Genomic DNA, 25,042 nt, shown 5'->3' on the forward strand with positions numbered 1-25,042 from the left:
AAAAGCTAACTGAACTAAAAAAATAATACAAAACATGAATGCCCAATATAAAACATAATTAGATTCCATAAAAAGACATCAAACAGAAGCTTGAGATAAAAAAATTCTTTGAAAAGCAGCAGAAGTGACTAATGTGAGGACAAAATGTCAGAACTAGAAAGCAGGGTTATTGTCTAACACCTTAAATCTATCAGAGAAAAGAAAATCTTTATAAAGAAAAACATGCTAGAATTACAACAGACTTCTCAGCACAAACCTTAAAAGAGTTTGAAGTATTTTAAGCCTTAAAAGAAAACAACTTCCAACTCAGACTGATATCTCCTGCAATACTATCTTTCAAAACTGGCAGAAAATAAGATGTTTCCTTATTAAAACCACCTAAGGAAATTTATGAGGACAAAACCAGCACTCTCAAAGATATCTTAGAATGAGAAGTGGAGCTAAGGATGCCCAAAGGTCCAAGAGAGTGAGTACACCAGGTGGGCGGGCAGGGAAGTAGCAGGCGAACAAAGAGAATCACAACAGGAAAATAATGCAATGACAGGAATAAACCAATACTTTTCAGTAATAACTCAAATGGCCTCGATTCGCTAATCAAAAACATTGACTAATAAATATGTCAAGGAAAATAAATCCATTGGTAGGATGTATATAAGAAACACATTTAACTCAAAGTGAAATTCATAGACTAAAAAAATTAAAGAATGAAAAAAGTATTATATGCAGTAGGAACCCAAAAACAAGCAAGAATAGCTATCATATTTGCAGACAAAGTGGACTTTAAATAGTAATGCGCATCAACTGGGCATGGTGGGGCACAACTAGAGTCCCAGCACTCAGAAGGCTGAGTCAGGAGGATTGTTGTGAGTTGAAGACCAGCGTGGGCCATAAAGTGAACTCAAGACCAGCCTGAACTGCATGAGACCCAGTTCCAAAAATACAAAAAAAAAAAAAAAAAGAAAGAAAAGAAAAGAAAAAGAAAAAAAGCAAGTAATACACATTATTAGCAATTACTTTGCAAAACTATATGCCAATAAATTAGATAATTCACGAGGAATGGATAGATTCCTCAATACATATGAATTACAAAACCTGAACCATGAAGGTATAAAAACCCTAAATAATTCAGTAACAAGGAGTAAAACTAAAGCAATATTAATAATTTTTTAAAAGCCTACCAGTGAAGAAAAGCCCAGACCTTGATGAATTCACTGATAAATCCTACAAGGACTTCTGGGATGATCCCGTACTCCCAAAGTTATGCCTGGAAGCTAACTTTATCTTGATTCCACAACCAGGCAAAAATTCAACCAAAAAAAGAGAACCACGGCCAATATCTTTCATGAACATATATGCCAAAATCTCCTACAAGATTCTGGCAAATAGAACACAATGAATCATCAAAATGATCATACATCATAATCAAGTAAGCTTCATTCCTTGGGATATAGGGAAAGCTCAACATACACAAACCAACAAGTTGAATATATTACACAATAATAAAAACAAAAATTACAAGACCTTTTCAATATATGCAAAAAAGCTTTGACAAAATCCAAAATCTATTAATGGTAAAAACTCTGAAGAAACCAGACACAGGCTGTCGCTGGACCAGGAACAGCCAGATGCAAGACTCCCCCTGTGAGTCAGCACCATTCATGGACAAGGGGGAGAGGCACAAGGCCACACCAGCAAACAGGCCCAGTTTGGAAACCTGCACCAACCAGGAGCAGGCTGCCGCTGGACCAGGAACAGCCCGACTCCAAACCCTTCAAGTCCACGGGCTGGCAAACAAGAAGTACCACTAATGCCCACCACCACCACTACATAAGCAAAAGGCAAAACAAGGCTGTGATGATAGCTGTGGAGGTGAAATGCCATTGGATGCCTGTGGTGCTTTGGTGTTTCACTAACACTGCAGGTCTAGGGCCAGTGGTCTGATCATACGTTCAAAGGACAGCAGTACCCAGCGAGGCATCTAGGGGGATCGCCTTCTGAGGGTTCTAGCCATTGTTGATTCCCTATGGTCTTGTTTTGAAGTCCTGTATCTTTTCCATTGTTTTGCTAGGTTTGGTTTTACTCTCTTGTGTGTTGCGTGATTATGTTAAATCCGATAGCAGGAGCAGCTATTTGAAAGACAGCAAGATATAATATGGTAGCAATTTTGGGTTTACTATTGGCTTGTTTTGAAATCCTTTACTGCATTCATTGTTATATTTTATTGATTCTATTCTACTGTGTTCTGTTTGATTTTTACTATGCCTGAAGTTATCTGCAGCTGTTTTGAAAACATCAACAGGCATTATGGTAACTATTGTTGATTTCATAATGTTTTGAAGTCCTGTATCTCTTACACTGGTTTGTTTTGACTGATTTTATTCTGTTTTATCCTCTTTAAAATAAAATAAAATAAAATAAAAGGCTGAGATTTAACTCAGGGGTTCAAGCACTTGCCTGGTAAATGTGAGGTTGTGAGTTCAATCCCTAGTACCAAATTTTTTAAAAAAAATTCTCATAAAATAAAATAAAAAATATTAAAACAAAAATTCTGAAGAAGATAGACATAGAAGGACCTTTCACAACCTGATAAAAGCCACTTATGACAAATCTACTTCCACTATCACATTAAATAGGAAATAAGAAAACTTTCCTCCTAACACCAAGAGAAAACAAGGATGTACATACCACAACTCCTGTGTAGCACAGCACGTGATACATTTTAACTAGAGCAATCAGGCAAGAGAAAGAAATAAAAGAGATACATATAGTAAAGGAAGAAGTCAAATTATCATTGGTTGTAGGTGACATGATCTTCCATAATCAAGAAGCAAAAATTCCACAAACCCCCACTAGTATTAATAACCAAAGGATACAAATCTACACATAAAATTATTAACATTCCTACACCAATTATGAACTCATAGAGAAAGAAATTAGGAAAACAATACCATTCACAGTACCACCAAAAAAATCAATTACTTAGGAACTAACCTAACCAATGGAGTACAATATCTCTACAATGAAAACCACAATACTCTGACCAAGGGGATTGAAGAAGACATTAGAAAATGGATTGATATTCCATGTTCCCAAATAGGCAAAACTACTATAGCAAAAATGGCCATACTTTGAAAACTGATATACATATTTATTGCAATACCAATCAAAATACAAACAGCATTCCCCACAGCAATATAGAAAGCAATCCTAAAATTCATATGAAATTGGAAGTGACTCAGAATATCAGAAGCAGTTCTGGGTAATTCAAGTAAAGCAGGAAGCATTGCAGCCCAGGTTTCATGTTATATGACAAAGATACAGTGATTTAAAAAATAATAACTATCATGGTACTGACACAAAAACAGACTTGCAGATCAATGGAATGGAATACAGGATATAGGGAAAAAAATAAACCCAGGCGGATTTGGTTATTTGGTCTTTGACCAAAGTCCTGAAAAAATACAATAAAGAAAGATAGCCTCTTTAATAAAGGGTATTGTGAAAACTGACTATCCATGTACAGAAGTGTACACTTACGTCTCTCACTGTGTACTAAACTAAAATCGAAATGGATCAAAGATCAAAATGTAAAACAGAAACAATAAATCTTCTGGAAGACAAGATACGTAAAACTCGTGAAGTTATAGGTGTACAGAGCCCCAGTGGCATAAAAAATAGTACCGAGAAACCATAAATGAAGTCATTTAAAATTAAAAAGCTTCTACACGTCGAAGAAAACAACCAAAAGAGTAATGTAACAACTCAAAAATGGGAAAAATTCTTGGCAGCTATCTTGAGTTGAGGACTAATATTTAGAATATGCAAAAAATACAAAACATTAGCACTCTCTTAAATGATTCAATAAGAAGGTATGCAATTGAAATGAAGACATGAAGAAGAAGAAGAAGAAGAAGAAGAAGAAGAAGAAGAAGAAGAAGAAGAAGAAGGAGAAGAAGAAGAAGAAGAAGAAGTACCAAAGGTTAATGTATATATGAAAAAGTACTCATCTCTGGCCATTAGAAAAATGGAAAATAAAACACCATTGAGATCCCATCTTACTCCAGAAAGATTGGCTATCATGAAGAAATCAAGTAACACCAAATGTTGGTGAGGCTTCAGAGAAAAGGAACACATTTACATCATTGGTGGGAATGCAAACTAGTACAACCACTGTGGAAATTAGCATAGAGATTCTTCATAGAACTAGTATTAGAAATACCAGTTGATCCAACTATGCCCCATTTAGGAGAAAAAGTTAAAGACACAGTATTACAGTGATACACACATAGCTATGAGATAGGAGCACAATTCATAATAGCCAAATTTTAGAAGCAGCCTATATGCCCATCAATAGGTGAATGGATAGAGAGTATGTGGTATCTACATACAATAGAGTAGTACTCTTTCATAAAGAAGGATAAACTTGAGTTATTTGTATCTTGAGACCATGATTTTAAGTGAAATAAAGTGGGAACACGAGCTTCAACATCGCATGGTTTCTCTTACATGAGAAACCAAAATTATAAATAAAGAGCAACACAAAGGGTAGATAAAAAGCAGGGAGAGAGGTATTTTTCAAATAATGAAGGGGATCAAGAAAGAAAGGGAGGGAAAGAAAGGGAGAAAAAGAAAACAAAAAAAGTATTAAAATGTGTTACATGCATGTACCAACTCCCCACAAGGAATGTAATCATTATATATTTGAATCATGGGCTAATAAAAACAGTGGTGTCATTACCACTGCTTATCCCTACAGAAGAGGGAAGGGAGGATTAATAATAAGTATCAAATGTGGTCTCTAAGAACACAAATGTATCAAATGATATCTACTTATAAAGAACCTGTAGAAATTCTGCCAGCACTTAGTGGCATTTGGGGGAGCAAACCAAAAAAGCAGAACCAGAAAAGAACACACCGTGTGTTTTCTCCACTGCAAAGGCTGATGTAACATCGTACTTGGGTAGGAAGTGCCACAAGATCACAGCGATTCCAGCACATTATAATTTGGGGGAATAAATGAGCTGTGAGCACTCAAAACTGCACATCACAAATCTTTGATCCCCAAGGGTTTTCTCTAATTTTTACCAGACAAAAGAATAGTAATATTAAAAACCATGACAGATGTGTTATTCCTGGGAGGTCTCATAAAAACTTTTGATATTTTGCTTTAGATCCATAAGGAATAAACAGTGTAATATAACTAACCATTGTCAGGAAGAAATAAGCTTCATTTTGACATCATTTGAAACAATTTTTTTAAAATAATAACAAAAGGCAACAGTGATTTAGTGATCCCTATGAAACCCAGCTAATTTCATCTACAATAATGATCACCATGGTTTCAGCTACTAATACATATAATTTTTTAAATGCTGTGCTTAAAAATGAAGGCATAATTTCCTTATTTTGATAGTTAGGTTGAGTTTAATCTAAGAATACATCCTTCTTTTCAGAAATACAAACTAAAAGATGTAGAGTTCAAGGAGCATTATGTTCGCAACTCCTTCAAATGATCTAAGACAATAATAATACATGGATGTGTTCACATAGGCAGGAATATCATTAAACAGAGATGGTAAAATCATAATACAGAATCCATACTGATGTTTATTTGGGAGTTCTTTGTACTGTGTTTTACTGTCCTTTAGTCTGAACATTTTAAAATAAAGTATTAATGTATAATGTTTCAAGGACAAATTCTTAGAATTCCCTTTTTAGTCCAGAAAAGAGATTGACAGAAATATCTATTGAAAATGGAAGTGTTTCAGCAAGAGGAGATAATGAGGGTGTGTGGGAGTCATTGAAAGCTTATTCAGAACTCTAAGCATAGTAGGTATTTTTTAGTCAAGTAAGAATGCTTTCTCACTTTACACTATTAAAGAATAACCACAGTACATAAAATAGCCTACATCCTCCGACACACACACCAAAGACAGTGAAGGAAGAGTATATGAAGTAAAATGATAGAAACAGGTTTGTAAATGTATACAAAGCAAAGATTAATGGAAAACCAAATGGTGGTATATTTACCATTGAAAGAGAAGCCACATTTAGTTTTTTTTGTGTGTCATATATAATGACTATAGCTATAATCCAGGAAAAAATGGATGATTGGTCATTAATATATATATATATATATATATATATATCCTTATCTTAGTAATAAATAGGAAAAATTACAATTGTTCCATAACCTTTAAAATTTTTCCCAAACACTAAAAAATCTTTTCCTATCAGTTATAAATGCACAAGGTAATAAAAAGACTAAAATATTTATATAGCATACTGAGATTTAAAATAGTAAAATGCTGGTGTTCTGTTTCCTTTATATTATTTATTTATTTGTACATGTTTGCAATGCACTGTGTGTATGTTCATCGTGGGGAATGGGTACATTCACGTATCTCCTCTTACTCGGTTTGACTACCTGTATTCCTCCTTCTCCCTTCTCCCTGCATCCTCCAACTCCTTTCCTATATCCAAAGGTCTTAGCTCCCTGTTTCCTGTCATCTATCTTTTATTTTGCTCTTTAAATTATGTAGACTTTGTGTTTTTCATGTAAGAGAAATTATGCAATCTTTAACCTTTTGTGTCTGATTTATTAATGTTCTATTTCTTTTTTTAAAAAAAATTGTCAAGAGTGGTTTGAATAGTGCTTCCTTTTTTTTTCTTGTGAGGTCATGGACTATAATGAGAAAGCATCTTTCTTATGTTTTGGAGAATGGTTCTACTCCTGTCTTTGGATCAGCGTCTAATATTTTATCCCTTGCACTTTCCATCTTGAGCGTTTGTGCATATGATGTTGTCAGTCTTGCTTCCTTCCGGATATCTTCATCCTTTCTAAGTCTCTCTGGCCATAAAACTCCAGTTTCTTGAAGCGTTAGAACACTAATATTCTCAGGCACAGGTATTTGTTATATAACTCATTTACCTTGAACTTTACCTCTAGCATTATCAATTTTTATTTTTTGCTGCACTTTTATGTGGGTCAATTCTTTTTTTTTCAGTTATCCATTATTTTGTAGTGTCACATGGATTTATCAAGGATGGATCAAGATTTATCAAGACAAGGAAGCAACATGGCTACACACTTGTCTGTCCATGAATTGAATAACGTATGTGCAGGGGCCAATCCCTGATAGATGTGAGTAGTCATAAGTTACAATGTATATTTCTCACTTAGATGGATATTTGTGACGTGAAGTTTGTACTTCATGTAATTACTTTGTTAATATACTGTGGCAGCCAAAATTGAGCTATGTTGTATTGTTGGTGAACTGGTATTACTGAACACAACTAAATCATGATAACTGAAATTCACGTTACCACACAGGGAAGACTGCCTGTGCTTTTGAAGGCAGAGAAGACAGGACATTCTGGAAAATAGAATGGAGAGTATAGAGTTTGAAAAGCTTCTACATAGACTATACAATGGGTACACTTTTACAATTGTTGGTAATATTATCTTGATGATTTAATACTGATTGCCTCTTTTGATAGAAAGCTTTATGAGGTCAAACACTATACTTATTTTGTTCACTATTGTTCTGTTGAGGTGCATTTTGCTGATTCTCAAATTCCGTGTGAATCAAGAAAGGAATACTAAACTGATTGACAACAGAGGGTTCCTTTAATTTTTCAATGGAAAATACACTATCAATATTGGCCAACAAATGTATATATTTTATAAAAGTAAATGTGTGACTATTTGTATTCTAAGGAAACTGGGAAGATGTGATATGCATACCACATAGAATACCAGTAACTTCTCAGAGCATGAGCACATATTTTGCTAAAAATGGCTCTGCATAAAGCTTTTGCTTGAATAGACATAAGATTACATGTTTATGAAATTTATTTACAGACATTTCCTAGAATCCAGCTCATTCCTCACCAAGTGCATCAACCCTATTCTATCCCAAGTCTCTTCATTCGCAAACTTCACATTACTTAACCTCACATATTTTCCCTGGAGTTGGGGTACTGTAGCCTAGGATAAGGATATCCACTTGGAATCACTTAGCAATTTTCCTTAAAAACTGAAAAGTTATTTCTTTATTTACGTAGCATTAAAAGTGACCCTGTATTCAAAATATCTGTGTCAATTTTCTTAAAGATGGCATATTGAGCATAATTTGTTCCTTTCCATTGAAATGGTAATAAAGAAATATTTGCTTTTAAAGATATAAATCTCCAATTATGGATAGAGCAGGAAACTTTGACAACATTTTGGAAAAGGGAAAGCAGACAGAGCAGTGATAACTAATTCAGATGGCTAGAAAAAAAGAAACCAACTTTGGTAAATGAGGAAGTCTGAATGTCTTCCTAGAATCTCCAAAATGTTTAGGAATCAGAGGGATCCCCTCCTCCAAAAATGGAATACTAACACAGGAAAGTTGATCACAAGCAGTTTAAAAAACAGACACCAGATCTGCTCTGTGAAGGTAGGCAGTTTCTCTATCACTATCAGCCTGAAAATGGGCAGTTTAATCTCTGAAGATTTGTGTTAGTCTGATACTATGTCACATAAGTCAGATACTAAAATCAAATTTTTTTTATACAAAGAAAAAAAAAACAGAACAGCAAAAGGGTACAAGTAATACAGAATTTCAAGAAAAAAAAATATACAGTGAGAAATCACCAGTTAATAGATTACATATTGTCATCTTAGAAACAGTTGTCCAAATTACAAAATTAAAGCATACAAAGTGGACATTCATACACTGAGATTGCAGACAGTTCTGTTCAAAGATCCAACAAAAACTCATGGTTTTTAATATGGTTTTCTATTCTACACACTTCAATATACATGCAGTGTATATTTCTCTCTTTTTTACAATAACAATTACACTTTTTGGGTTTGGTAATTCCCACAGTTCTTATAACTTTTTTTTCTGAAGAGAAAAAAAAATGTGACTGAGCAAAACAGAGTCAGACAGAAGGATGGACATGATGCAAAAACAGAATACCAGGTGATCAAAATGGTTACCATTATGCCTCTTGCTATCTTAAAAAGAGTTGCCTATATTATCAGGTATAATAGAATTGAACAAAACAGTACAGAACAAGACCAATAAAAACCTACATTGGAGACCTTACGGGACTTCAAAAGAAGATAATAGTCAAACCATACTGGGCATCATAGTAAATCTTATTGCCTTCAAAGTGGTTGATTATACCCTCAAACTTGATACTATCAAACAAAACAGAATACAGTAAAATCAGAACAAGATGGGGAGAGCAATACTGGGGTTCAAATCAGGTTAATAGGAAAACAAAAAAGTTACTGTAATATATCCCGCTATTTTTTAATTTAGTTTTCCCTTAATTAAAAAGAAAATAAGAAAAAAATAAATTAATAAAAAAGGGGGAGATTGAGATATAAGAGGACGGGGCTGGGGATTTAGCTCAGTGGCATAAGCGCCTGCCTTGGAAGCAGGCAGTCGTGACTTCGATCCCTGGTACAGGTAAAAAGGAAAAAGACAAAAAAAAAAAAAAAAAAAGAGAGAGAGGTATAAGAGGACATAGTAACACAACAAGACAGGTCAGAACCGAATACTTTAAGCATCATTGTGTTTCACCACCAGATAACCTGACATAATAGTAGTCACCATAGTGTCTCTTTCCTTGAATTATTTGAGTATAACTTTGTATACAATAGCATCAAACATATCAAGACAATGTGAAGTCATTACAGGGTAAGAATTACAGGGTATTTAGAACCATCTAACAGAAAACAAACAACAGTTTCTATAATATTTCTTTGCTTATAAAAAATTTTGTTTATACTATCGCATATAATAAAATATAATAAGATACAACATGTTAAAACCAAGGAAAACAGACAAACAACAGCTTGATGGACTTCAAAACAAGATGATATTAAATCAGCACTAGCTATTATGATTTCTTGTTTTCTTCAAAATAGCTATTCATACTATCACAGACAATAAAATCAAACAACCCAGATTAAAACTATTCCAATTAATGAGTAAAAACATTATATGGCTTCAAGTCAATATGACTGGGAATCATGATTACCACATACTTTTATGTATTCTTATCATTTCTTACACTAGGGAAACTATTTGGTATTTATACATGTGAGTTTGATTTATTTCACATGAGTATGGCCTCAAGTTGCGTCCATTTATTTATAAATATCTCAATGTGATCATTATTTATAGCTGAGTAGTACTCCATTGTTTAAAAATACCACAACTTTTTTATCCATTCCTCAGTTGATGGACACTTAGGTTGTTTCCAAGTTCTGGTGATTACAAATTGTGCTGCTATAAACATGGGTGCACATATATCACTGTGGTATGATGCTTTCATTTCTTCTGGGAATATCCCTAGAAGTGGAATAGCTGGGTCAAATGGGGCTTCCAATCCCAGCTTTCTGAGAAATCTCCAGACTGACCTCCACAAAGGTTGCACCAGTCTACACTCCCACCAACAGTGCAGGAGAGTTCCTTTTTCCCCACAGCCTCTCCAGCATTTGTTGTTGGTGGTTTTCTTGATCTTGGCCATTCTTTCAGGAGTGAGGTGAAATCTCAGTGTGGTTTTAATTTGCATTTCTCTAATGACTAATGATGATGAACATTTTTTCATGTATTTATTTGCCACTAAAATCAAATCATTGAGACCAAGAAAACAGAAGAAAAATGTAGTCAGACCAAAAACAAAACAAAATTTTAAAAAACTCAGAAAACCACAGCAATACTGGAGAGGTGAGAACAGTTAACAAGACACTATAAAAAGTAGCATCAAAAGAACAAAAGAAAATGCATGGAATTGAATACAAGAAGCAGTAAGTTTAAAAAGTTAATAGATTTATTAAGAAATTGAATTTAGGAAGAATGTAGAAAATCTTCCAGACAAAAAAAGAGGGCAAAAATATGAATAAAATGGGAAATAAAGAAAAAAGAAAAGAAAGTTTGTGTTTGGTTTAGTGTTTCTTATTTTCATTAAAATATAAACACACATGTTCTAAAATGTTAAACTGTACTGAAAGGCTCCTACCAAGATCATTATCCTACTCCTTGCTTGATGGTTCCAGAGACATTGTGGTTTTACAAGCCATTTCTTCAAATATTTATCTAAACCTGCATATTTAAATAGCATGTATTATATAATATTCAGATCCATTGATTTGGGGCTTTAATTATTATTTCCTATTATGTAACTGAGCATTTTACTCTCAAACCCCCAATACGCCCTCATCTCAGCTTCTCCATTATCCTAACCCAGGCATATTCATTTTTAGATTAAATCAGTGTTCGCTTCAGTTATGTAAACGTTGCAGCAGCATGATGTACTATGATCACATTTCCTGTGAAAATATACATTTTCATTGACGTTAATATTTACCCTCTTTTTTATTGAGGTACAGTTTATACATCACGACATACACCCGTCATAGGTGTACAACTCAGTGAATTTTTGTTAATTTTTTGAGCCGTGTAACTCTCACCACAGCTAGCTTTGGAAACTTTCCACCAACTCCCACAGCTCCTGTGTGTCTGTTCAGTGGATCTCTGCTTCTACTCCTACCCCAGGCAACTACTCATCTGTTTTGCATCTCTATTAATGTGTGTTTTTTGGAAATTTCATAGAAATGGAATCATGCAGTATATAGTCTTTTGTATCTGGCTTTCTTCATTTAGCATAATATTTTGAGATTCATTATGATACACTGTGTATCTGTAGTTTGTTCCTTTTTATTGATGAATACTATTCTATTTTATATATACACATAATACTTTGTTAATCCACTCATCAGTTGATGGATATTTGGATTTTTCCCATTATAAATATGGCTGCTGTGAACATAGGTGTACAATGTTTACATGGGTTTATGTTTTCATTTCCTTTGGGTAGATAACTATCCATAGATTTTCTGAGTTATATTGGTAAGTCTATGTTTAACTTTTTAAGAAACTGCTAACTTCTTTCCCAAGCGGTTGTCTCATCTGTGTTCACTCAAGCAATGTGTAAGAGTTCCAGTTACTCCATATCTATATTCTGATGCTGTCAATCTTTTCATTTAAAAGAAATTTTCATGGTCCATTTTCTGCTGTAACACAATACAATAGAATGAACAATTTTAAAACAATGTAGTTTTATTTAGCTTGCTGTTCTGCAGGCTAAGATGTCCAAGGGCTTGAGGCTAATATCTAAAGAGGGCTTTGTTGCTAGGCTGTAACATGGAAGGCAAACAAGCATTCATGAAACAGAAAGAAAAGCTGGTCCCAATTCACTTTTAAAGCTACTCTACTCCACGAAAACTAATCTCCCAGAGTAACTGATAATGCTAATCCACTCAGCAGAGGGAGTCTTTATGACCCATATACCACTCAAATGTCTCACTTTCTAATACTGTCACAATCGCCACTGAACTTCCTGAGCTGGATCAGGACATTCAAAAAATAGCACAATTTTAGTGGGTATCGTCTTAACTCACAAATACCTACTATAATTATTTGAGCACCTTTTTATGCACTCATTAGCCATTAATCCAATATTCTTTATGGAATGCCTACACAAATCTGCTGCCCATTATATTTGTTTTTTATTGCTGTCATAACAAATTATAAAAATCTGACTGCTTAAAAGACTACAAATTTGTTATTTCACAGATTCATGTGTGTGCGCACACGTGTGTGCATTTGTATGTGTCTTTTTAAAAAATTTTTTATTATTTTGAAGGTAGTAAAATACAATAGAACAAGATGGAACAAAGCCAATTAAGACGGTGTGGTGAAATTGGTACAGAACTTCACAGCAGGTTACTGGGATAACAGTAATGGGTATCACAGTATATCTCGTTATCTTTACAATAGTTGTTCTATCAATCATGTATAGCAAAATACAGATTATTATAGAACTTATGCAAACAGAATATTGAATAGAGCAACACTATTAATCAGAATAAAGTAAAACAGTGGTAAAAATATTTGCCTTCAAAGACATGGTAGAAGGAAATCCCCCTTATTTGCTATATTGCATATGGTCAACCTCCCAAGAGATGCTCAGATCTCTGACTCGCATTTGCTAATGCAGGAGGGAGGAGGTGGGATGTTTGATTCTTAATCTGTGCACCAGTAGGCTCACTACAGCTTAGCAGGGAGGGCAGGCTGGTTGCTTGGTTTCCTAGTGCCCTAAGTTCCAACATGATGCTGATCTCAGGAGATGCTGGTGGTTCTTGCCCTGGAGCGGCCACAGCCTGCCAAGCCACAGCCACTTACCAGGGAGGCGAGCAGGTTGCTTTGTATGTGTCTTTTTGAGACAGGGTCTCCCTATGCAGTGCATGTTGGTCTTGAACTCACTTTGTAGCCCAGGATGGCTTTCAACTACAATGATCCTCCTGCCTCCTGAGTGCTGGGATTACAGGCCTGTGTCACCACATCCAGCTCGCTCACAGATTCTGTGGGGTAGAAGTCCCTTAGGGTTTCATAAAATTGAAATTAAGGAATCAATATGACTGCATTACTTTACTAGGAGTCATGAGGGGAAAAATAGCCTTCTTTTAAATCTACACTGTTGAATAAATTCAGTTCTTTGCAGTTACAGAACTAACATCTCTGTATCCTAGCCAGCAGCTATTCAGGGACCACTCATTTTTTTCTAATGGCTACCATAATCTTTCTCTTGCTTTCTATGTGCCCCTCCAACAAAAAGGAATGGACAGCATGTGTCTCATCCCTCCAGCCTCTTTTCTAAACAGAGAAAAATGATTTCCACCTTTCTAGCTAGCTCTTTTCTAGCCTAGCTCAGTTTTGTCTCTAGTGCAATTAGATCAACCCTGCCCTAATAATCTAGGATTATATCCTTTACCTTAAAGTCCATTAACTTCAGCTAAATTAGCAAAAGTCTCCTGTACCACATATATAACATATTCACAGATTCGAAAGATTAAGGCATGAACATTCAAAGGAGGGGGACAATTTCTGCCTGGCTAACACAACAGTTTAAATTGTGTTATCTTTATATTGAGCTATAAAAGTACTTTATATATTCTGAATACAATCCTTTGGCAAATTCATGAGCATTCTGCAAACTCTTTGAATGGACAGAAGGTAAATATTTTGTTTTGGGTGCCACACAGAAGCTGCATATTCTTTTAATTTTTTAACGATGCTTTAAAACTGTAAAAACCACCTTTAGCTCCTAAGCCTTACTAACAAAGGTCATAGGTCATAGATGACCTGTATTTCACAGTTTGCCAACTCCTGAGATATACGATTTGCAAATATTTCCTCCAAGTTGATGCCTTATCTTTTCTTTTTTCTTACTAGTGCTTCAGAAGAATGTGGTAAACAGACTATAAGAGGGTTTTACAGCCCCACCTCCTGGTATAGTGGTTTGATATAATATCTCTCTAGTGTAATCCCTCACTGGGAACTGACATGCTCTTAACCAAGGGGACAAAACAAAGGTGGTTCTAAGTATGTATGGTTACACAAAAGAGTTGAAAGACTTTGTTGTCTTTGTTTTTCTAGGAGACTCCCCAACCTCTTTCCCTCCTTGGCTTTGAGGAACCAAGATGTCAAGAATCCTTCAGCCCCAGGTACTAAAATTTGCCAACAATCCCACAAGGAAAGAGACGAATTTTTCCTATTTAAGCCTCGTGTGACACCACAGTCCTGCAATGGCCCCTAAACTGAGGATCTAATTGAGATATGCACTAATTTCAGATTCACATAAAGTAGGATATTAAAGTATGTGTTATTTTAAGCTACCAATTTTGTGATGATTTGTTGTGTAACTTGGAAAAGTCACAGAAATAGCAATTTGATTTCATTGTCAGCTTTATAGCTCTTTTTGCCCCCTTTTGGTATCCTTTCAAAGAACTGTTTGGTTAACTTATGGTCACAAGACTTTCTGCAGTGTTTCATTATAGATGTTTTACAGATTTCATTCCTGCATTAGACACGTCAAGTGTTTTAACTTACTCTGTGTTTGAAATGAGAGCAATATACAAACTTGTTTTTACAGATTGATAATTGTCTCAGAATCATATGCTGACATGATTCACCTTTCTCTACTGAACTCCCTTGACAATTCTGCTGAAAAATCAATCGAAAATAAACAAAAGGATTTATGGACTCCCAATTTTGTTTCATTGATCCATATGTTTATACCAAAACACTCTCCTGATCACTCTCAATTTATAGCAAGTTTCTACAGTTATTATAAATCCTCCAAATTAGTTACTTTCAAAGTTGTATTAGCTAGCAAAGGTTCTTCATATAATTTTAAAAATAGTGTGTCACTTTCTATATAAAATATAGCCTGGAGACATTTTGATACAGATTATGTTGAATCTACAAAGAAAATTGCCTTAATGATAAATCATTCTCAGTACACTAATGTCTATTTATAAATTTCTCTCAGCCATGTTTTGTAGTATTTTTGTGAATAAAACTTGCTGTTCTTTTTTCATTTCTTTTCTGTCTTTTTTTTCAATGTTGCCTTACTAGGAATTGAACTCAGGGCTTTTGCATATGCTAGCCAAGTGCTGTACCACTGAGCAACATTCCCAGTTCTTTTTTTTTTTTTTCTTTCTTCCTTTTTTAAGCAGGATCTCACCTAGTTGCCCAGAATAGCCTCAAACTTAAAGTTCTCCTGCCTTGGCCTCCTGAGTATCTGGAATTACAGGTATGCAAAACTTGCACATCTGTTGATATACATATTCTTGGGAATTTAACTATTTTTATGTGATCTTTATCATTTTTTTGCTACTAGAATATAGAAAAACAATTTTTTTTCCATATCTATCTTGTATTCGATCCCATATATATATATATATATATATATATATATATATATATATATATATCAGGGGACCTCCGTATGTTGCCGAAGCTGGTCTCAAACTGTGTGCTCAAGTGTTGCCACCACTTCAGTCTTCCTGCTGATGGAACTCCTGGCACAGGCCACTGCTTCTGGCTTCCTGTGCCCATCTTGAATTTGTAAATTCTAGTTTTAGGGCTTTAGGGGGGTTGTTTGGCAGCTTCCTTAGATTTCTTAGAAGTTCCTGTGTTCAGGTTTATGTTGCCATTGAAAAAGATGGCTTTATTTCTTTGAAATCTATTTCCCTTCGATTTCTTTTTCTTAGCTTACGGTACTGGTGAATTCTGGTACAGTGTTAAATGAACACATGAAAGTAGAGATCTTTGCTTTATTCTTGACCTCAAGGACAAGACTTTAAGTCTTACAGAACTATGTATCATGTTGTAGGATTTTGCAAATGCCCTTTACCACATAGAAAAATTAGTTGTTTCGAGGTACTAGCCTTCTCCAAAATGTTTTTCTGTTTTTCTGAGTTGTTCTTAAGGCTTTCTTTGTTTCACAATATGCTATATTACAACCTTTCAGGAATAAATCATGCTTGGTAAAAGTGTATTTTTTATACGTTGACTGGTTTCGTTAGCCAAGTTTTTAGGAATTTTATATACATATTCAGGAGGAATGTTAATTTGTAGTTTTCTTTGTTTTTATTTTTTAGATGACTTCATAAAACTTCAGTATAAGGAGAATATTGGCTTCATAGCATGAAGTAAAACCCCCTCACAGACACTTTCCTCTTTCCGGCAGAATTTTTTAAAGATTTATTACCTCTTACTTAAATGTATGATAGAATTCACTCTCATACATTGCCTGGGCCTGGAGTGTGTGTGTGTGTGTGTGTGTGTGTGTGTGTGTGTATTTTCAGTTAATTTACTTTCTCTGGGTATTCATCTATTCATATTGTCTATTTTTTCTAAGTTTCAGTAGTTTGTGTTTCTTAGAAGTCATGCTTCATCAAAGTTATAGATATGTTGACATAAATTTGTAATATTTTCCCAAGTTTAATTGTTGGTGGTGAGAGCTCCCATTTCATTCTTAAATTTGCTTACTTGATCCATCTTTTGTTTTCTTGGTCATACTAGACGGGACAATATTTAGTAGTCTATTTAAGACTGGCCAGATATCTTACCTGAGTCAATAAGATTTGTACGTGCTGATAAATCTGTTTAGTGGGAGGGAGTACATTTAAATTGTAGGCACTTTGGATATTTGACCTTGTAGTCTTTCTGTTCTGCTTTGACAGATCTTTTTTGTATACTATATGTCTGTGTCTTTCCATCAGCCAATGATGTGTGAAGGCTTACCTAGCTCTTCTCTCCTGATGCTCTCATTCTGGAGGACTTACTGGGTAAACTTCTAGTAATTAACAATTCTGCTACTCTGCCTGACCAGGACTATATGTTCTGGAATATAACCAGGATTCTTTTTCCAAATAAGATGGCTAGTATTGCTAATAATACTTCTAGATATCGTGTTTTTGTCCTTCACTTCAAATCAAGTCAGCTACCGGGACAGTGAGCTGCTGGTTTTATAGTTAGTCCTGTAAGTTACAGGCAGATAGAAATAGCATTCTGTTACTGAATGTCCCTCATGGGGCTTCCTTCCAAGTTCTCGGTGTCCTGAACACAGAATTGGACAAGACGCAGAGAAAAGGAAGTGAAAGAGTACATTTACTGAAGGCAGAAAAGTATTATGCTGTGCGAATAAAAGCCTGCCTGAGTGAAACAGTTCACTGCACCATGAGGTTAAAGAAAATGGGTCTGTCATATTCAAAATTTCTTAGGTTATCTCTCTTTCATGTAAATACAGCATTGAGAAAGTCTTCCTTTCAAACATTCACGTGGAATCAAGCCAGGTATAAACTGTCCTAAAAACTTTTGACTTTCTGTTATACATAAATGAATGATCAAAAATGGTGTCTTTTGATTGCTTGTAGCTAGATGCAGACGAATGACTGAAAAGAGCATCTTCTGATTGATCCTGTGAACAATACTAGAATCAAATAAAGGACGGAAAGATAGCAAGTTTCTGATTGGTCCATAATAGTACTTTTCTGATTGGCTCTGTGTACAGTAATGCTGGCATCTCCCTAATAGGCTTGTCCCATCCCAAGGAGTTTTTCTCACCCTACTGCCCTGTCTTAATGCCAAATGACCAAAGGACTGCATGGCAAGAGCCCCTGGGGTACTGACACTGAGTTTCATTGTTCTTACTGAAGTTCAGTGATTTTTTTTTTTTAGAAATTAATACATTTTCAACTTATTGCTTGCCTTTGATTTCCAGAGCAGTAAAATGATGGCAATTATTTTATTTTTATTTCTCAAAAATGTGTCAAGTTGCATACTTTTTTGGTAAGGAGGACTTACCAGTCTCCTCACTTTTCCACCATTGCAAATCCTTTCCCAGGATACCTGGCAACCCATCTACCTACATGTTTTTATTTATTTATTTTTCCCTATACTTGTTATTAATTTTCCACATACTAAAACTAATATTTTACCAAAGGCTTGTTAGTTTGAACACGCGAGCCTTGTCTAGAAGCGTTTGCCAAGTTGTTTGGCTCAAACTAAATTAAAGAAAACCTTCAGAATAGTGAATATCATGGAAGAGTCAGATGGACTGAAAATTATGAGAAGAACAATGTCTTGGCAAAGAGGAAAGGAGGACGAGTGCCTGTGATGAATTATTTTATCTACTCTCTGCTGTTGACCTTCTACTGTTTTCAAGTAGGATATTTATGAGCCCACAATTATTCTATTTATATTTGAGGTGCAATTTGATCCTGACATCTCTCCGTGCACTCAAGTTCTTGGTTTTTATTCATTATACTCACAGGAACAATACCCAAGAAGCATTCTTACATTTTTACTGAGCATCTTTCGAACATTCTGACATGCTGCAGGGCATTTGAAATTGGGGGTGGGGGGTATTTGCTAAAGAAAAGTTCAACTGAATAAAAAATCTGGGTATCTAAGGTGCAGATGGAGTCCCTGCAATGATTAGCCACATGTTTATTTTTGCTTCTAGGGCGAAGATGGACATTCAACACAGTGCTGAGGCTCGTTATATTCTCCCTGAGACTCTAGCAAGGGGTTATCTACATGCTATATAAAGATTGCCTTCTGTGAGAAAAGTCACTTTATGAAAGTCAGGGATACACTTATCACCTTCACAAGAGACTTTTGTCAAAAACGCAAGGCCGAGTATGAGGTGCTCAGCCATGGTAGACAGAACCTGTTTACATTTCAGAAAAGTCATAAAATGCTTCTTTGGAAGGCAGAACAGATGCTTCGTTCATGACGAAATGCTTATTTTCTTGTTCTTACATTTTTAAAACAAAGAACACTCTCTGAGACATTTTGTTTCATTTTTGTTTTTAAGATAACATCTCATCCTGTGGTCCAGGCAGGACTTCCACTTGTAGTCCTCCTGCTTCAGCCTTCTAAGTAACTGAGGTCACTGATGTGCTACCATGGGAACTTGTTTTTACCCCCCTGGCTCACTTGTAAGATAACTGGAACCATATAAATAAAATAAATATTTCCTTTTAAGACAAAGTCAGTCTTATAGTGATGTTTTGTTTTGTTTTGTTTTTTGGTACCAAGGATCAAACTCATGACTTTGTGCTTGCCAGGCAGGCACTTATGCTACTGAGATAAATCCCTGGCACAGTGATAGGTTTTAGATGACCTGAAAACTCAATAGTGCCACAACCCCAAATATTTAAAAAATACTGCACCAAGCAACAGAATGGACAATAAAAGGGAGTGATGTCCTGGCTAGCCTCCCTGGCTAAGTCAACTTTTTCTTGTTCAATAATTCCTCATTACAATAATTCTCATTATTTAACTTTTACTTTTTAATTTTTTGTGATCTTTTTACTAAAACAGCTTTAGCGAAGCATCAGCTAACAGACAAATTGTGTACATTTAACACACACACACAATTTAATGAGTTTGGATATATGCATATCTAGAAAAACATCAACAGAACTCAAGGTGATGGACATATAAATTACTTACAAAGTTTTTGATACTTTGCGACTTCTGATTTTAGATTTTTGAGGGATTTTTTTAAGAGGGTGGTTATGGTTAGAACACTAAACATAAAATGTACTCTCTCAACAAAATTTAAATATGCAGTACAATATTGTTGACTGTGGACACTGAGCTGTTCACTAATTCATTTTGCATAACTGAAATTTTATATCAAATGAACAGCCTCCTATTTCTCTCTTCCCGTGACCTCTTATAACCATTGGTCTATTCTCTGTTTCTATGAATTTGACTAATGTAGTTACTTCACACATATAAACATATAGTATTTGTCCTGCTGTGATTGATTGACTTCACTCACCCTAATGTCCTCTAGGTTTGTCTATATTGTTTACAATGTCAGGATTTTCATCATAAGGCTCAACGTAAGGCTGAACGAAATTCCACAGTATGGATGCATCACATTTCCTTTATCCAGTCATCTGTTAGTAGATATTTAAATCATTTTTATCTCTGCCATTGTAAATAATGCTGTAATAAGCACAGAAATGCATATTTCAAGAGCATAATTTTAATTACTTGTGATATATATCCAGAAGTGTGACTGCTAAATGATATAGAAGTTCTATTTTTCAAATTTTAAAAATCTTGTTTTCATAGTGGTTGTACAAATTTATATTTCCAACAATGTAACACATCCTTGCCAACATTTGTTATCTTTTTTATATTGTTTTGTTTTTGTTTATCACAATAGTCACCCTAACTGTTGTGAAGTACTAGCTAATTGTGGTTTTCATTCACATTTCTTTAGTGATTAGTGAGCTGAGTATCATTTCATACTGTAAATCTGTTGAACATGAGAATGTCTTCTTTGAAGAAATGTCTATTCAGGTCTTTTGCCCATATGAAAAACTGGATGGTTGGGGTGGTTTTTTGTTTCTTTGATTTTCATTTTGTTTTTATTTTGTTTTTGCTAGAGCTTCTGGTGTTCCTTATATTCTTTACCAGACGTATGCTTTGCCCATGTTCTCTTCTATCCACAGATTGTCTTTTCATTCTGTCGATTGATTGCTTTCTTCATTGTGTAGAAGCTCTTCATTTTAATGTCGCTCCATTTGTCTGTTATTGTTTTCCACACACACTTTTGATGTCGTATCAAAGAAATCATCATCAAAACCAATGTCAAGAAGATTGTCGCCATGTTTTCCTTTAATTTTACAACTTTAGGTATTACATTTAACTATTTAACACATTTCGAATTTGAGATTATTTCTGTGTATGGTATATGACAGGGACCTGATTCCCTTCTTTGGATATAACTATCTAGCTTTTTGAAAGCATGCCAGATCTTTCAGCTTTCTGTGTAAAGCATAGATAGAAGCTGATCCTTGGGGAAGCCTCAAAACCTTAAATGCAATAGAAGAATAGGCATGTTGTACATTCATCTCGCTCTCCACTAGAACTACAGGGAGATGTTGAGCCCTCTCAGAGCTCAACTATGTTGGACTGGGAGTGGGACTGATAAAGTGATGTTCTTACGCATTTAAGCAAAGTTAATCTCAATTTTTGGTTTCTGGAGTTCTATACTTTTTCACATATTTCCTGTATCATTGTTAAATAAGTGTTTCTATAGGGGAAAGGCTGGAACTTACTCTTTGATAAAACTCAAAAACTTACATTTTTAAAAATAATGAAATACAGAAAGATATAGACAATTTATTGTGAGACATTGGAAAAGACCCAACTAGGATAATGTTCTAGGGAAAGCAGGAAACAGAAAATAATGATGATTGTTTCTAACATGGTGGAATAGAAAATAGTATCGAGAGAAAACTGTCAAGACCATTGTCTAGTTGTTTGCCAGTGTGATCAGGGTTATAATACATCATCCTGCTGGGGGTCACAGCAAGCCCCTTCTCTCACACTGTAGAGATTAGTTTGGCTTATTGCTGAAAACACTATTGGAGGATCTAGATTACATATTGTAGTCTGCCTGCTTCTGCTGAATCATCACTACAGAGCCCTAAAAGACAATGTTTTTGGGCTGGGTAGTCAAAAGTCCTGCAGAAGTTAACTGTATTTGCTCGGTAATGACGCTGCTAAAGGAGCTGGCCCTGACACTCTCCAGGGACAGAGCACAGGAACAGGGAGATCTGGGTTTCCTATGTTGTTGTCTTTCTGGGCATGGATTCAGGCTTTGATCCTAGGGAGTCCTATTCATCTCGTATTCTATGCCAACCCCAGCAAGATTCCGCCATCATGTTCATGACTATGTTCATGACTATTGGTAGAGTCAGAGACTGGCAGAGAGCAAATAAGAATATTGCAATCATAACCCTTTAATAAATCTAGTAAAAAGAGATTGTGACACATATAAAGGTGATTTCCATTTGTGCATTTTGTATTCAGTTCTATGCTAATAAATTTGATAATCTCAATGACAAGGAAGAAATTGAAAGTCTATAAGAAAAGTTTTAAGTTATCATGAAATAACTTTCCCAAAAGACTATAGAATCAGATAATGAATGCCTAGATTTATATTATGGATAAATTATTTCAATCTTTTGAGAAGTCAATAACTTCCACACAACATAAACTATTCTGCAGTATAACAGAAGATGAAAAGCTTCCCAGTGTACTACATAAAGAATTATCTAGGGTATAAGAATCTTAGAATTTCCTAGACAGGTGACTTTATATGATCTCCTCAAGACCCAGTACTTTCACATATAAAAAAGATAATAAAGCATACACTTAATAAAATTACTATGAAATTTAAATAGGCTAATATATGTAAACCTCAGTGTAGTAGATTCCCAGGGACACATTACACACTTGCAAGGTTTTTTTATTTTTTCAGAGCTTATATAAAATTCTGTTATAACTTAAGTGAGCTACTTACTAATTTAATAGAAAGTGATATAAAAATCTAAATAAATATAATGAAATTCAGTACACTAAGACAATCAGGAATAAATGCAAGGATGATTCAGTTTTAGGACAAGTGCCAGTGCAATGAGTTCAGCTACATCAATACACTAAATAAGATCTATGACATTTAAATACTCCATTCCTGATATGTCTTTATTAGTGAGAGGGGAAAGTAAAGTATCTCCTTAATCTTCTCAAACAAAAAATGGAGCTGGACAATAGTTAAAAGAATAAAAACAGATTTTTGTTGCAAGGTTATTATGGTACTGTAAAAGAAACCTCAGGATAGAACTGGGTTCAATATCACATACAACACTGGCAAATGGGAATTTATAACCAAAGAAGAAAGTATGGAGCAAAAAAAAGAAAAACTACTAAAAGCAAACATTGGGGAAAAGGAGGGATTCTGCTTAAGTCAACTGTCAGTTACTTTTTACTCAATGATGGGACAAAATATCTGACACCCAAAATGAAGGAAGCAAAGGTATAATTCTTACAGTTCTTGGAAGTTTTAGTCCATACTCAGCTGGCTTCAAGGCAGGGTGGCATGGCGGGGCTGCAGTTCATGGCACCTGCAAACAGCAGGTGGAAGCCTGCAAGAGAGAAAGAGAGAGAGAGACACACACCCTCTTCCCACCATTCCCACATCGTATCCTGGCTCTACCCCTAGGTGGGTGTAGCGCCTATTTGAGCACTAGACAAGGAACCCATCACAAATGCGTAATTACATGAGGCTTGGGGGCTACTGATGTAAACCACGACACCAACTTAACAGGAGTCTTGGTTAAAGGCAGGCTGGAGTGACCAGGCACCTGGAGATGGTGGGGAATGCGATATGGAGGGTGACCAGACACTTAGAATGTGGTGACTTCTGGTTAAACTGCCTTTAGCAAAATTCTTGCTAAAATTGGACAATGCAGAGACACACACAAAATTTTTATAAAACCAAGACTTAGTTGAAAGAGTTCAGCAAAATCTGAATAGAATTTAATATAGGAGGAAATCTTTGTTGATACATGAAGCCAATAACATTGTAATGATGAGACATTAGAAACACTGCCACTGAAATCACAAGCAACACACAGATGTCTGCCAATTCCAATTTAATGAAGGATTGCCATGCACCAAACTTATCTAAAAATCTATTCATGTAAAGTGGCCTCATGTCAGTTTCAGCCAAAAAAATAAAAAACCAAAAACAAAAACAAAAATGAAAAAAAACGCTGCCAACAGAAATCGCAAGGCCCAAATTAGGTAAGGGGGGTATAGATGGAGCTTATTCATCTTCTTCTTAAAGAGAACATTTTGCTGAGCATCCATTGTGAGGCCACCAGGCATAAAGTCACTGTCCAAAAGTTACAGAGCAATCAGGGCCTGATTCCCAGAGCACCACACAACCACAGCGCAGACCTGGACCACAAGTCATTTACCGTGGGTGCTTATTACCCATTTGTTAACACCCATTTGTTACAAGCCTGAACATGACTTACAATCCATTTGTTAGTTTTGTGTGTGGTTCTTAAAGGAGTAGCAGCATCTGGAAACTACTTAGAAGTCCAAATTCTTTGGCACCCACCCTTACACCTATTGAATAAAAACTCTGGAGGAGAGACCCAGCAGCATGGTCTTTAACAAGCCCTCTAAGAGATTCTTAAACCATTTGAAGAGGATAGAACTTACACCACTTAAAGGTCTTAAGCAACTATCTTTCAGGTCTCTTAAAAGTGATGTAGAAGTTTTGGTAAAATATATATTCTACTGATGAGCAGATATGATTCGAAAAGAAGTTTCAACTCTCAGAAAAAAATGTAACTCAGATTGTCCCTTTATACACAAGAGTCCAGTTGACATGGACTCAAGATACTGTGCGTGGGTGCATTTGTGGGAGTGGGGTTTGAAGGACATTGTGGTGGCAGTTGTTTTTGTCCCTGAGCTGTAGAAAGATGATATAAGCACAAGACGGAGTGTAATTGCCCCAGCAAAATACAATCTTAGTCAGGTGTGGTGGTGCAATCCTGTAATACCGTACTTGGGAGGCTGAGGCAGGAGGATGATTCAGAGCCTGGGCTATGGAGAGCTTCTCTCCGGGGAGTAGGGGAAAGAAACTTCAAGATTAGATTTTTTTGAATTACAGACAAGTGGCTTCTCCAAACCTCCTGAGGCCTAGGGCATTTAATGTTCCTTATTCTCCCCAGTCTAGATGAATGGACAGAATATTTAGATAAGAGCAGCAGGAGGTCAAGCCCATTCATTTCCACACC

The 25,042-nt window shown here is 35.4% G+C and overlaps 1 long non-coding RNA gene across 1 annotated transcript in view; it reads right to left on the bottom strand.

Moving 5' to 3' along the window:
* The window catches only part of LOC134471290 (uncharacterized), a 106,015-nt gene that overhangs the window by 68,509 nt on the left and 12,464 nt on the right, over positions 1-25,042 (bottom strand). Inside the window, exon 2 of the long non-coding RNA XR_010040591.1 lies at positions 23,279-23,374. This is a non-coding gene — a long non-coding RNA (uncharacterized LOC134471290). The remainder of the gene's footprint in view (positions 1-23,278; positions 23,375-25,042) is intronic.

The sequence above is a fragment of the Cavia porcellus genome, unplaced genomic scaffold (assembly GCF_034190915.1).
Source record: "Cavia porcellus strain 051 isolate PalLab524CR breed Dunkin Hartley unplaced genomic scaffold, mCavPor4.1 scaffold_18, whole genome shotgun sequence".
NCBI classification, from domain to species: Eukaryota; Metazoa; Chordata; class Mammalia; order Rodentia; family Caviidae; genus Cavia; species Cavia porcellus.